At 45.4% G+C, this 15,264-nt stretch overlaps 1 long non-coding RNA gene across 1 annotated transcript in view; it reads left to right on the top strand.

Moving 5' to 3' along the window:
* LOC125133686 (uncharacterized) overlaps positions 1–15,264 on the top strand; it is a 119,552-nt gene that overhangs the window by 28,753 nt on the left and 75,535 nt on the right. The window lies entirely within an intron of this gene.

Here is a 15,264-nt window from a genome sequence, read left to right as displayed (position 1 = left end):
TCTTTTTAGGGCCACACTCACAGCATATGGAAGTTTCTTGGCTAGGGGTTGAATTGGAGCTACAGCTGTTGGCCAGAGCCACAGGCACAACCACAGCAACTTGGGATCTGAGCCACGCCTGTGACCTATACCACAGCTCATGGCAATGTCAGATCCTTAATCCACTGAGCAAGGCCAGGGATCAAACCTGTGTCCTCATGGATACTAATCAGATTCATTTTTGCTGCACCACAATAGGAACTCCTCCCCAAACCATTTATTAAGAAGACTATGTTTTCCCCGTTAAGTATTCTTGTATGTTCTAACAGTTTTTTAAAAGGAGTCTTTGGGATTTTTCTACATATTAGATCATATAATCTTTGAAGATAATTTTACTTTTTCCTTTATGATTTATATGCCTTTTATTTCTGTTTCTTGCCTGATTGCTCTGGCTAGGACTTCTTATATTGAATAGGAGTTGTGAGAGGGTTCCCTAGTTTTGTTGATGACCTTAAAGGAGAAGCTTCCAATCTTACACCACTGAGTAGGATGCTCATTGTGGGTTTGTCATGGCCTTTATTATGTTGAAGTATGTTCCTTCTCCACTCAATTTGTTGAGGATTCTTATCATGAAAGAATGTTTTATCTTTATCAAATTCTCTGTGTCAGTTGAGATTATCATATAATTTTTCATCTTTCATCGTACTAATGTGGTGTATCACATTTATTGATTTTCATAAGTTGAATCATCCTTGTATTCCAGGGGTAAATCCCACTTGATTACAGTGCATGACCCTTTCAGTGTCCTGTTGAATTCACTTTGCCAGTGTTTTGTTGAGATTTTTTGCATATGTTCATTATGGTTATTGTCCTATAGTTTTCTTTTCTTATAATGTCTTTATCTGTTTTGGTATCAGGATAATGTTGGCCTCATAAAATGAGTTTGAGAGTGTTCCCTCTTCATTTTGAGGAAGAAGTTGGGAAGGACTGGTGTTAATTCTTCTTTAAATGTCTGGTAGAACTCACCAGTGAAAGCTTCTTGTCCTGGGCTTTTCTCTGTTGGGAGGTGTTTGATTACTGGTTCAATCTCTATTCATTGTTGGTCTGCATATTTTCTCTTTGTTTCATGATTCAGTCTTGGTAGATTGTATGATCCTAGGAATTTAACCATTTCTTCTAGGTTATCCAACATATCGGTGTGTAATTTCTCATAGATGTCTCTTACGATCTTTTGTATTTTTGTGATACCAGTTGTAATGTCTTTTCTTTCATTTCTGATTTTGAGTCTTCTCTCTTATTTTTCTGAGTCTTCCTAAAGGTTGGTCTGTTTTGTTTATGTTTTCAAAAACTAGAATCCTAGTTTCACTTTCTATTGTTTTTTTCTGGTTTCTATTTCACATATTTCTGCTTTGATCTTTGTTATTTCCTCGCTTCTGCTAGATTTGGGCTTAGGTGATACTTCTTTTTCTAGTTCTTTGAAAAAGTTAGGATGTTTGGTATCTTTCTTTTTTCTTACTGTAGGCTGTTATTACTATAAACCTTCTTAGAACTGCTTTTGCTGCATCCCATATGTTTTGGTATGTTGTATTTTCATTTGTTTCAAGATATTTTTTGATTTCTATTTGACCCATTGGTTGTTTGGGAGTCTTTTGTTTACTTTCCACATTTTTGTGAATTTTCCTTCTGTAGTGATTTCTAGTCTCATACCACTGTGGTTGGAAAAAAATCTTGGTATGATTTTAATCTTAAATTTGCTAAGACTTATTTTGTCACCTATCACATGATCCATCCTGAAGAATGTTCTGTGTGTACTCGAGAAAAATATGTATTCTGCTGTTCTTGGATGGAATGATCTGAATATGACTGTTAGGTTCATTTTGTCTAAAGTATAGTTCAAATTTGGTGTTTCCTTATTCATGTTTTTTTGTTTAGATGATCTATCTATGTTGAAAGTAGGAAATTAAAGTCTCCGACAGGAGTTCCCATTGTGGCTTAGTGGAAATGAATCTGACTAGCATCCATGAGGATACAGGTTCGATCCCTGGTCTTGCCCAGAGTGTTAAGGATCTGGTGTTGCTGTGAGCTGTGGTGTAGGTCACAAATGCAGCTCAGATCTGGCATTGCTGTGGCTGTGGCATAGACCAGTGTCTACAGCTCCAATTTGACCCTTAGCCTGGGAACCTCCATATGCCGTGGATGTGGCCCTAAAATAAATAAAATAAAATAAAAGTAAAAATAAAAAAAGTCTCTGACAAATATGATTGTTGTCTATTTCTCCCTTTAGCTATATTAGTATTTGCTTAATGTTTTCAGGAGCTTCAGTGTTGGGTACAAATATACTTATGATTGTTTTATCATCTTGATGAATTGACCCCTTTTCTTTTTTTAAAAAAATGATTTTTATTTTTTCCATTATAGCTGGTTTACAGTGTTCTGTCAATTTTCTGTTGTACAGCAAAGTGACTCAGTCACACATGCATATATACATTCTTTTTCTCATGTTATCCTCCATCATGCTCCATCATAAGTGACTAGATATAGTTCCCAGTGCTATACAGCAGGATCTCATTGTTTATTCATTCCAAAGGTAATAGTTTGCATTTATTAACCCCAGATTCCCAGTCCATCCCACTCCCTCCCTGCCTCTTGGCAACCACAAGACTGTTCTCTAAGTCCATGAGTTTTTTTTTCCTGTGGAAAGATTGATTTGTGCTGCATTTTAGATTCCAGATATAAGTGATATCATATGGTATTTGACTTTCTCTTTCTGACTTACTTCACTTAGTATGAGAGTCTCAGTTCCATCCATGTTGTTGCAAATGGCATTATTATTATTTTTATGGCTGAGTACCTTTTTCCTTATATCATGACCTTCTTTGTCCCTTGCTACAGTTTTTGGCTTAAATTCTATTTTCTTTGATATAAGCATACCTCTGCTCTCTTTTGCTTTCAATTTGCACGAAATTTTTTTTTCTACATCTATACTTTGAGCCTATGTATGTCCTTAAAGCTAAAGTGAATCTCTTACAGGCAATATATTGTTAGGTCTTATGTATATATATACACACACACACATACACACATACACACACACACACACACATATATATATACATATTTTAACTCTTTCATTCTATGACTTTAGATTGGATAATTTAATCAACTTACATGTAGATTAATTATTTCTATGTAAAGACTTACTAATACCATCATATCAACTGTTTTCTATTTCGTAGTTCCTTTTCCCCTCTCTTATTGCCTTTGTGAATTGATGATTTTCCATAGTGGAATTTTTTGATTCTTTTGTCTTTATCTTTTGTGTTTCTACTGAAGGTTTTTTGCATTGTCTTACTAAAAGGCTTAACAAGGCGTTTTAGAGATATAACAGTTTTATGCCAATAAAAGCTCAACCTTGATTGCATACAAAAACTCTACGCTTTTATTCTCTCCCTTTTGTGTTTTTAATGCTGCAGTTTACCTCATTTATATTGTGTATTCATTAACAAATTATTGTTGCTATATGTACTTTTAATACTTTTGTCCTTTAACATTTATGCTAGAGTTAAGTGGTTAACACATCATATTACAGTATGATTTATTAGAATGTTTTGAATTTGACTATTTACTTACCTTTGCTAGTGTGCTATATATTTTCATAGTTTTCATGTTACTAATCAGCATCCTTTTTATTTCAGTTTGAAAAACACCTTTCAGCATTTCTTGTAAGACACAGCTAATGGTGATGAACTCCCAAAACTTTTCTTTTCTTTTTTCTTTCTTTTTTTTGTCTTTTTGTCTTTTTGCTATTTCTTTGGGCCGCTCCTGCAGCATATGGAGGTTCCCAGGCTAGGTAGGGGTCAAATCAGAGCTGTAGCCACTGGCCTACGCCAGAGCCACAGCAATACGGGATCCAAGCCGCATCTGCAACCTACACCACAGCTCACGGCAATGCCGGATCGCTAATCCACTGAGCAAGGGCAGGGACCGAACCCGCAACCTCATGGTTCCTAGTCGGATTCGTTAACCACTGCGCCACGACAGGAACTCCCAGGGGAAGTCTTTTCTATCCTCATTTCTGAAGGACAAGTTTGCCAAGCAGGGTATTGTTGGTTGGCAGTCTTTTTTTTTTTCCCCCCTTTATCACTTTGAATGTATCATCCCACTCTTTCCTGGCCTGTAAGCTTTCTACTAAGAAATCCTCTGATAGCGTTGTGGGGGTTCTCATATATGGTATGAGCTTCTTTTCTCTTGCTGATTTTAAGATTTTCATTTTGTCTTTGGTTTTTTTTAGTTTTATTATCATGTGTTTGGGGGAAGATCTCTTTATACTGAGTTTGTTTGGTGACCAATTAGCTTCATGAAATTGAATGTCCAAATTTCTCCCCAGACTTTGGAAGTTCTCAGCCATTGTTTCTTTGAACAAGCTTTCTTCCCCCTTCTTTCTCTCTTCTTCTATGGGACTCCAATAATTCATAGAATGCTTCTTTTGATGGTATCTCATAGGGTAGGCTTTCTTCACTCTTTTTCATTTTTTTTCTTTGTTCTTGTCTGATGGATAATTTTGAAGATCCTGTCTATTCACAGATTTATTCTTTAGCTTGATTCATTCTGCTGTTGATGTTCTCTACTGCATTTTTTTCCATTTCATATATTGTGTTCTTCAACTCTAAAATTTATGATTTTTAAAAATGAGTTCTCTTTGTCACACTTCTCATTTTGTTCATGTATTGTTTTCCTGATTTTGTTGAATTGTCTTTCTGTATTTTCCTGTAGCTCATTGAGCTTCCTTAAAATAGCTATTTTGACTCTTTGTCGGGTAAATCACAGATCTCTTGGTCTTTGTGTTTGGTTACTGGAGTATTATTGTAATCCTTTGGTGGTATCCTCTTTCCTTGATTTTTTGTGTTCCTTGAAGTCTTACTGTCTTTGCATGTAAAGTAGCAGTCATTTTCTTCAGGCTTTACTGATTCTATCAGCCCTGCTAGGGATTCTGAGGATTTCTCAGACATTCTGTGGATATACTTGCTCCATGCGTCTTCCCTTTTGTGGCAGAATTCGTACACTTTCATGCCTTCTCTTGGTTCTGCAACACATTAGGCTTGGTGCTGGCATCCTCCATATTGCTTTCCCAAAGGTGGGACTAAATCTCAAGTTTGTGGTGTCTTCCTGGACTGCAGATTTGGCTGGCCTTCTGTGCCAGCTCACTGGCCATCTACCAAAGCTCCCTCTTGCTGCCATGACGAGTGCATACAGAGAGCTCGCCATAGGTTGGAGTTGTGTGTAGGTGAGGGATACGGAGTACTGTGTGTGCCCACAGACCAGGTGGGTTGATCTGTGTGCAAGGTGTTCCCATTGGCTCATTGGTAGGCTACTCCATGGAGTCGCTCATGCAGTTGGTAGAATCCTTCCTTTAGTGCCTTCTGAGAATCTTTTCTGCTGCTCTACCATGCTCTTCCTGTCCCCCAGTCATGCAAGTCATGATTCAGTACTCTGGATGGAGCGAGAGAAATGGGCCTCTTGGCTGTGTCTTGCACACATGTTCATTTTCCTCTGTGGGAGAAATCATGGGGCTGGAAGATCTCTTTTGCCACTGAGCTCAGCCACCTTGGAAGAATGGTGATGTGGGTAAAATCAGATTGTCCCTTTGCCCTCCCTACTGCATCCAAAGTTTTTTTTGTTTGTTTGTTTGTTTGTTTTTTTTTTTCCTGCAACAATGTGCTAGAACTTCTCTGCTGGAAACCTGGACTTACACAGTGGATTGTAGTGTTCTCCAGGGGCACCTGGGCTGCAACCAAGAGGGGCTGGAGCCAGCTCATGGTTCACTGCAGGGTCAACAGGTAGGATTGAGGTTTGTACCTAGTGCACTGGGGGGCAGGACTCTTCCTGGTTCCCATGGTGTGTGGTGCTGGATCCCAAAGCACCCACAGAGGCACTTTTGTCTACCAACGTGTGCTGAATCGTTGTTGTTGGAGAGATACAAACAAGGGCATCTTATTTATTTATTTATTTATTTTGTTTTTTTGCCATTTCTTGGGCTGCTCCCATGTCATATGGAGGTTCCCAGGCTAGGGGTCTAATCGGAGCTGCAACTGCCGGCCTACGCCAGAGCCACAGCAATATAGGATCCGAGCCGCGTCCGCAACCCACACCACAGCTCACGGCAACGCCGGATACTTAACCGACTGAACGAGGCCAGGGATCGAACCCGCAACCTCATGATTCCTAGTCGGATTCGTTAACCACTGTGCCACTACGGGAACTCCATGGGACATCATATTTAGCCATGCAGTTGATGTCTTAACAGTTCTCTTTTGTGGGTCCTGCCTGGGCCAGGTTGCCTCTAGTTCAGCTCTGAGTATAGAGTTTTCTAGCTTCTAATCCCTCTCAGTGCCTTTGTACTGATTTCTTAGGGCTCTGTATTGAACCCCCCAAAATGAGATTGGTGCTTTCAGTCTGAGTCTTTCCATACATTTATTTTAATTTATTTTATTTTATTTTTTTTGCTTTATTTATTTATTTTTTTGGGGGCGGGGGGCTGCACCCACGACATATGGAGGTTCTCAGGCTAGGGGTCGAATTAGAAATATAGCTGCTGGCCTATACCACGGCACAGCAATGCAGGATCCTTAACCCACTGAGTGAGGCCAGGGATCAAACCTGCATCCTCATGGATGCTAGTCAGATTCGTTCACTGCTGAGTCATAATGGGAACTCCATACATTTATTTGCCCTTGGAGAAATTATTTCCCCAACACTTTGCTCCCAAATGGCTGTTGTTGAGAGTAGCACAACATGTAGATGAGGAAGGAGACCTGATTAGAGCTCTGATTGGATTATTAAGTGGGTGTAGAACCATATATCCAGCCTAGCCTTTCTTGAGCCTCAGGTCTCTCATCTGAAAAGTGGGGATGATAAGACACGTTGTGTTAGGATTCTTTGGCTGTAAGCAACAGATTCTGACTGTAACTGACTTGAGCTGAAAAGGAATTTATTGGGAGGTGATGGGTGGGGAATTTGGAAAAATAAAGGAAAAATTGAAGAAACTTCCCTGAAGGAACAGAAATTATGACACCCTTGGGGAATTGGCCAGCAGATTTCAGGCTGTCTCTCCTGACATGAATGGACAGAACAGTTTGTTTTAAATTATTGGGTCACTCTGCTCAAGTTATACATTCCTGGGAGGGTGAGTCAGAGTGGCCTCACTTGGGTCAGGTGTCCACCTCCAGCCTGGAGGAGGGGGCTTGGTGACCTATAGTGCCAGCAAGACCATATGTGGCAGATGAGGGGAATAAACATTTCCCAGATAAAAGCAACAGCTGCCTTGCAGCATCTTCTTAACTGTTACTGAGCGTCCATGGCAGGGCCAGGACCTGAATCCAGAGCTTCTGAACCTGCTCTCTGGGCTCTTCCATCTACGCTCAGTGGTCACTCCAGAAGGAAGTGGGCAGGGCAGGGGATCCAGTATTTAGAGTTGCAGGCAGAGCAGGAGCTAACACTCAGGATGCCAACAGAGCCAGCAACCAGAAAGAGGAGCAGGCCTCAGACCATCCAAAACCCTGGTTTCTCCCTGGACTGTTGACCTTGGAAGGGCTTGGATGACCTCTGATCCTGGGTGGGTGGGGACTTGGCTGCTCTGTGTGGCTAAGTGGATCCAGTTGTGCTGCGGGGGTGAGGGTGGGGGGAGCACAGGAGAGGGGATGTCTCCAGAGGATACCTCCAACTCAGCTCTTGGATCAGCACTGCTCGACTTGAGCCTGAGTGTCACCTGGAGAGTTTTCAAGACTCTTCTGTCCCTGGGCTGCACCCAACAGAATCAGAGTATCTGGTGGAGGCCGATATTTAAAAGCTCCCACGTGTTTCTCATGTACAGTCTGGGCTGGGATTTTTGTTTCTGGGCTGCAGCAGTGCAGCTGTAAATGTTGGCTGAGAATCTCAGGTTGCTCAAGATTTCCTGTCTGGGTAGCTGACAGGGTCCCTTGCAGTTTAACCTAGTGAATGGGGCCTGGGTGCCTTGTGGGTAAATCTCAGGCACAGGGAGTCGGCTGGGAGGCAAGGACAGGGGCCTCCTGGCCCCTATTCCCAGATCTCCCAGGACCTCTTTTTAACCCTCTTTCAAACCCTCATCTTTGGCTTTGGAATTAAAAGCCAGCATTGCTCACCTGGATGTGCGGAGCCCAGGGAAAGACTGTAGGATGCAAACAGGAACTTGCCTCCCAAAGAGCGGTTCTGACACATGAGGTTCTAAAGGGACCAGAATGGATTCTTCCACCCAACATGGGCCATTCTTGACCCATGACAACCTCGTTCTCCTAGCTAAGGAGTCATCTGTTAGGCTCTTGGGGGCAGGACAATGAAGAGGCGAGGTGACGCGGGGGAGGCAGAGGAGAGAAGGTGGCAGGAGAGCGGGGGTGGAGTCACAGCGTTCGCCCTGCACCCTCCGTAGTGCTTTGGAAAGAGTCGGTATTTCTACTCAGTTGCAGAGGCAAGTGTCTGACAGTGAGTGATCTGTTACCGGGGTCCGCTACGTACTGTGTAGGGTCCAGTACAAAATGAAAATGGGGGAACCCTTATGAAAAGTTAAGAGTTGCACGATGGTGGTAGCAGAGCATGAATCCAAGTGCAGTGCCCTGTGAAGTGGCACGAATCAGTCCTGCACCCACGAAGCTGGCTCTGCTTATTACTTTGGAGTGTCGTAGGCCCCCAGGACTTTGGAGGGAGAGGGAGTCACGTCCAGTTGGGGCTGAGACTTGGGGAGCAACCTAGCAGTAAGCTCATCTTGGGAGGAACCCCTGACGGGGGTTTTGCCCAAGGAGGGTACATCAGTGTCAGGTGGGGTGGGCGCAGGTGTGAGCAGCAGGGTACTTCAGACCATGTCCAGGGGATCAGTCCTATGGAAGGAAGCTCTGACCAGCAGCTCTCTGGGTCCAGAAAACAGGATCCAGCCTAGCATGGGCAAGTGGATGATAAAAAGAATTAGGCAGACCTTGGGTCCAGGGCAGTAGGCTGAGCCTCAGAGCAGGCCTCCACCTCTGGGGGAAAATTGTGTGAAAGGTGGGGAAACTGAGGTAGGAGAGACGGCCCAAGGCCTAGGCATGCCAGGTGAGAGGGAGGAACAGAAGGGCTGTGTGGTGAGAGCCAGCGTACCCTGCTGGAAGGAGCTGAAGGGCCACCTCTGTTCCATGTCCCTGGGACTGGGTGTAGATATAGGTGAGGCCTGGACCAGATGACACCTGGTAGGTCAAGAAAGGCCCACATTGGGGAGTTCCTGTTGTGGCTCAGTGGTAATGAACCCGACTAGTATCCGTGAGGATGAAGGGTTCGATCCCTGGCCCCTGGTTCTCAATCTCGGTTGTACATTTAGAATCACCAAGGTGATTAAAACACCTACCAAAGCCCGGAGACTCGCCTGATTTCATTAGAATTTGGGGGGAGCGGGGTCTGGACATCCACATTTTTAAAAAGCTGCCTGGAGTTCCTGTTGTGGTGTAGTGGAAACGAATCCAAATAGGAACCACGAGGTTGTGGGTTCAATCCCTGGCCTCGCTCAGTGGGTTAAGGATCTAGCGTTGCCGTGAGCCGAGGTGTAGGTCGCAGACGCGGCTCAGATCTGGCGTTGCTGTGGCATAGGCCAGTGGCTACGGCTCTGATTAAACCCGTAACAGTGAGCTCCCCTGCCCCCCCCCCCCAAAAAAAAGAAAAAAAAAGAATGGCCCACACTGTGGGGAAGCAGAGACAGCTGGGGAAATGACAGGACCCCAGACCAAATGCATGATCCCCACAAGGAGAGCCACCCACCCTTCCCTACCAAGCTGATCACCCTCCCCGCCCTCCTAAGGGATGGAGCGAGCAAGACCAAGTGGTGCTCAAGGCTCCGAGGCTCTGAGGACTGGAGGGAGGGAAGGAAGGGGTCTGGGAACAGGGGAGACAAAGAGCAGGAAACCACCATGAACGGAAGTCCTAGGGGCCTCAGGGCTCTACCATCTCTTCAGTGTCTCACTGTTAAGTGACGGGTTCCCTTGGGTCTCCTGTGGCCATTTCTCTGCACTCACTCCTCTGCCTTCACTTCTGACAGCGAGTCCCTGCGTTTCTGTCTTTAGAGGGCCTCCCTGGGCTGCCAGGGTGGGAGTGGGTGCTGCACCCTGCCCACCACCAGCCTGGAGGGCAGTCCTTTGTCAAAAAGCCATCCTCCCTGATGGGGCTCTGCCGAGCCTTGTCTTCCACGGTGCTCTTCAGGTCCCCTGGGGAGCTTGTTAAAAAGCAGCTGATGCTTTTGGAGATTGAGAGTAGATCTCAAAATTCACTGGCAACCAATTTTGGGCAGAGTTGTTGCTGCAGGTCTGGGGCCACATCTCAGGCACAGCATCCTTGCTGGGTCTTTCTTTCTGATCCCTTTTTCCCGCCTTCTCGCTGACTTTCCTGGGATCATTTCCTACAAAATCACCTTGTTCCAAATCCTCATCTCATGGTCTGTCTGGAACCCATCCTACCACTGTTATGGATTCATGAGATGGGTCATGCCAAGCCGGTTAACAGATGAGGAAGCCGAAGCTCAGAAAAGAGGAGTCGCTGGCACCAGTTTGGGCAGCCAGGAAGGGGCAGCCAGGTCTGTCCGATGCCCAGACCTAGTCTCCTTTGCCTACACCGTCCGTTAGGCCACCTTCCCGTGGTGCTCAGGCCCCCTGGCCGAGCCAGCATCTCGCCTCCTTCTCCCTTTCCCAGCCCCTTAGGCTGGGAAACCAGTGTGGACTATCCCTTCTCAGTCAAGCCTCCAGACCTGGAACCCTTTGCACGGTAAAAATGCACCAAGATCTAACCACAGCGCCAGCCTCAGGATTCCAGGGCTCCACCTGCTTGCAGCATCTCTCAGGGCCCCTTTTCTCCCTTATTTTGGTCATAAGGCAGTTAAGCAGTGGGTTCTCCGGAAGCCCTTAAATAAGGCGGAATGTCAGGATCAGTGGAACTCTCTTCTCTCCTTTTCTCCACGCGGATGCAGAGCAGAGGTCGTGCATTGTGTTCTCAAAGAGCTCCTGCCGCCCTGCCACCCGTTGGCTGGGGACTGGCGCGGGGCCGCGTGACATCCCGTCACCCCTGAAACAGCTCTTTTCTGTTCCCCGATGAGGTACCTTGGCAGATGAAACGGCATCGACCTGCTTGTAATTGTGAATACCACCCCAACTGCCTTCAGAGCTGTCACTGCCTCAAAGATATATATATCTTTATATATATATAAAGATATATATATATATATAAAAGGGAACAATGTTTTGTTTCTGCTCTGGAATAAACACACCCATTTCCTAAAAGCTTCTTTTAACTTGACACACTGAAAAGCAGGACGTATGTGGGGTGTCAGTACACGATGTCTTAAAGCTGGCTTCGCGGGCAGGGGGCCTTCCGCAGGGTTGGGGCCTTTTGGAATGAACGCAATGGGTCAGGCAAAATGAACACCTATTTTGGCGGAAATGACAGGCATGACTACCAATGAGCACCGCGGGGAGAGGGGAAGGGGGCGGCTCAGAGGAGGGGTTGGCGGAGGCTGCGCTCAGTGACCGGCTGCCTCGCCTGCCTTCCTTAACGCAGGCAGACCTCGTTTTCCTGCCTCCCTTTAATGTGCTTTGCAGGTAATGTGTTTCTTGCAAATTGCAGGTTTATGGCAACTCTGCGTTGAGCAAGCCTCTCAACACCATTTCCCCCAAGTGTCGGCTCGCTTCCTGTCTCTGTGTCCCATTTTGGAAATTCTTGCAATAGCTTTTTCATCAGGGTTATATTTGCTGTGGTGACCTGTGATCAGTGATCTTGATGTGACTGTTGCAAAAAGATTATGACTTATTGAAGCCTCAGGTGATGGTTGGGATTTTTTAGCAATACAGCATTTTAAAATTAAGGCGTGTGGATTTCCCACTGTGGCTAAACGGATTAGGACACAAACAAAGGATATGGGTTTGATCCTGGGCCTTGCTCAGTGGGTTAAGGCTCCAGCATTGCCACAAGCTGTGGTGTAGGTTGCAAATTATTGTTGCTGTGGCTGTGGTGTAGGCCAGCAGCTGCAGCTCCGATTCAACCTCTGGCCTGGGAGCTTCCGCATGTGGCAGATATGACCAAAGAAAGAAAGGAAGGAAGGAAGAGAGAGGAAAAAAAGGGAAAAAAAACCCAATAAAATTAAGGTGTGTGTATTTTTTTTTTAGGCATAATGTTGCTGCACACTTAATAGACTATAATAAACATGACCTTTATATGCACTGGGGTGTCAAAAACATTTGTGTGACTCACGTTATTGCAATATTTACTTATTGGGGTAGGTTGGAACTGAACCTGCAGTATCTCTGAGGTTTGTCTTACAAAGACCCATACTGCAGGGATGTGTGGCTTGGTGCCTCCTCTGTCTACGGGTCACCTCCTGGTCATCTCTTCTTTTTTAGGTGAGGAGCAGGGGCTCCTGGAGGAATTGGCTTTCGTTTAAATCTCCCCTCCCCCACCCTTCCTCGCCTACCACGGGCTCCTGCACAGATCACTTCCCGCGGAAGAGTCTTCATCGTGTGGGCCCTTAGCTAATGATGGAGGAGTTGGAGGATGAACTAGCTTCCCTATCCTCAGCATGGATGGAGGTGGGGGGCTCTACGGCGTGCTCTACACTGTCTCCAAGGGCTCATTCATAGGATGGAGCCCCAGGAACCCACTGTGTAAGCCCCTCGTCTGTGTTGTTCTATAGGCTTTGCCTGCTCCCCTCGCTGTCTCACTTCCCTTCTCTCCTGCTGGCGCTTCTTGGGATCACTTCCCAAATAAACGACTTGCATTTAAATCCTGTGCCAAGGTTTGCTTCTGGGGAAACCTCAGTGAAGACAGGAAGAAGAATGGAACCCCACTGGAGTACTGACCATGGGCCAGGAATTGTGCCAGGCTGTTCATATCCTCCTGTCTTTTAATCCTGGAAGGTTGAATTTATCATTCCCATTTTAACACACTGTTTAACTAAGGCTCAACAGTTTTCTGAGGTCTCGGGACTCTGCCATGAAGTGGTGGAGCCAGGATTTTTTTCTGATGGGGCAATCCCAGCTCCCAAGGGACAGGTTGCTGGATGTGCGGGACCATCCTGGGCCTGGGAGTCAGGAGCCTTGGGTTCAAGTTTCAGGTATGGAAGTGACTTGGAAAGTCACTTCTCCTCTCTGGGCCTCAGTTTCCGTATTTGTGAAATATTAGAATAGGGTTAGTGTATCTCTGAAAGCCCCTCTGTGTCTCAAAATCTAGGCTGGGAATCCATTGGTGATAGAGCTCCTGGGCCCCATCTTCTTTACCTGCCACAACACAGAGCTCGGGTGTGGCTTCTAGACAAGGCCTTGGAGGCTGTTCTGGAGAGTTTGCTTCTCAACTGGCCTCTTACTGAGGCGTATTGACGGTCAGAGATTGACCGATTAGATGGATTATCTCCCTGAAATAAGATAGAAAACATAATTCTCCTGATGTCATTTGATTCCCTAGGAAAAGCAAATTTCTTGCCCGCTCTGAAATGTCATGGGGAGGGGGGACGTTATTGGATTTCATTGATAAAACTATAATCTTTCCCCATGTATTTCCCACAAATGTCGTATAACTCTTTCCAGCAGACAGTTTCTATAGATTTAATGAAGAGAGTGAAGCAGATAAGATGGAAGATGGCAGCAGATTAATGGTTGCTTAGAAGATGGTGCACAAATGGCAGCTGATGATGGATGGAACGTTGGCACATATATGCTAAGGGCTTTCTGTGCACCAGCACCAAAGTAAACACACCAGACGTGGATGAATCATCTCATTTCTGAGATAATTCTGAGAATGATCTCCATTTCTGAGAGGAGGGGATTTAGGCTCAGAGAGGCTAAGCAGTCAGAACAAGGTCACACAGCCAAGCGGTGGCAGAGTTGGAAGTTAGATCCAAGTCTAGTCTTGAGTGTAGCTTTGGAAGCAGGAAGATGACTTAGATTTGAATCTTTCACCAACTGATTCGTCATCATGTGGCGGGTCACTTGGCGTCTTTGAGTCTCAATTTCTTCATCTTAAAAGTGAGAAAAACATCATCAATGGGAATACTGGGTACATAGCTGATAACATAGTTTTAGGCATGTGGAAAGTGCTCAGTGTATCATTATGACATTATTCTGCATTATTACCCAAGAAGTGCTGAAGATGGAAAAATTGTAAAAATGTCATCAAGAAAAACCAGAATCCCATGCAGGTCTTGACCAGGGTCTCTCCACTCTCAGCCTTCTCACCCCACTCCCCTGCCCATGAGCAAGGTCGTAGTAGCAGCCTGTGGGTCATTCACACCTCAAAGCAAGACCTCTGTCTTACCTCTGCTGGTGGTCTCCTACCTCTTTGGCATTTGCAGTTTCAAAGGGTTGTGCAAGTAGCTCCCTGCATGGGATTCTGGTTTTTCTTGAGGACATTTTTACAATTTTTCCATCTTCAGCACATCTTGGTCCTGGTCTGGAATGGTCTGTGATGTCTGCTGGTCTCAGCGCTTTGGGATCCTGTAACTGTTCACTGCCGCCTAAGTTATCCATCCCCAGTGCTCCCAACATGCAATCCCTGCTCTCTCTGTGCTGAGATTACTGCCCAGACCACACCATCTCCCCCCCTTGTTTCAGAGCCTGGGCTCTCATTAATGAGTTTTATTTTTTAATTTAATTATTTTATTTTGTCTTTGTCATTTGAGGGCTGCACCCGTGGCATATGAAAGTTCTCAGGCTAGGGGTTGAATCGGAGCTGCAGCTGCTGGCCTACACCACAGCCACAGCAATGCAGGATCTGAGCCATCTCTGTGACTTACACCACAGCTCACGGCAACACCAGATCCTTAACCCGCTGAGTGAGGCCAGGGATCGTACTCACGTCCTCATGGACACTAGTTGGGTCCGTTAAGCACCGAGCCATGATAGGAACTCCTTGTTAATGAGTTTTAAAAGGTTATTGGCAGCTATTCTGCCTTGGTGCCTGAGACCCTACCGCTAGTAAGTCACTTGTTTGGCTAAAGGTAAGGTGTCTCCTGTTAAAATGCAACTACCTCTAGGATATGCCAACCAAGTTCTTTCAACCATCCATGCCTTAGCAAGGGAAGCCTTTGAGGAATGGGCCCCAGAGTGAGTAAGATGCTCTTGGTTCTGAGGTTCTCCTAGTGAGTGAGGAAATCTCAGCTGTCCTCATAGCTACACCCCTGACTCTTCCCTATAGTTGCCAGGCAAATCTGGGGGCTCAGAGTGACATCAGGGGCCATACGTACAGAGGATACAGGTGAAGAGGGAGAAATAAAAC

The sequence above is a fragment of the Phacochoerus africanus genome, chromosome 8 (assembly GCF_016906955.1).
Source record: "Phacochoerus africanus isolate WHEZ1 chromosome 8, ROS_Pafr_v1, whole genome shotgun sequence".
In the NCBI taxonomy this organism is placed as follows: domain Eukaryota; kingdom Metazoa; phylum Chordata; class Mammalia; order Artiodactyla; family Suidae; genus Phacochoerus; species Phacochoerus africanus.
The sequence above is the reverse complement of the archived record's forward strand: the minus strand, read 5'-3'. Positions and strand labels throughout refer to the sequence as shown.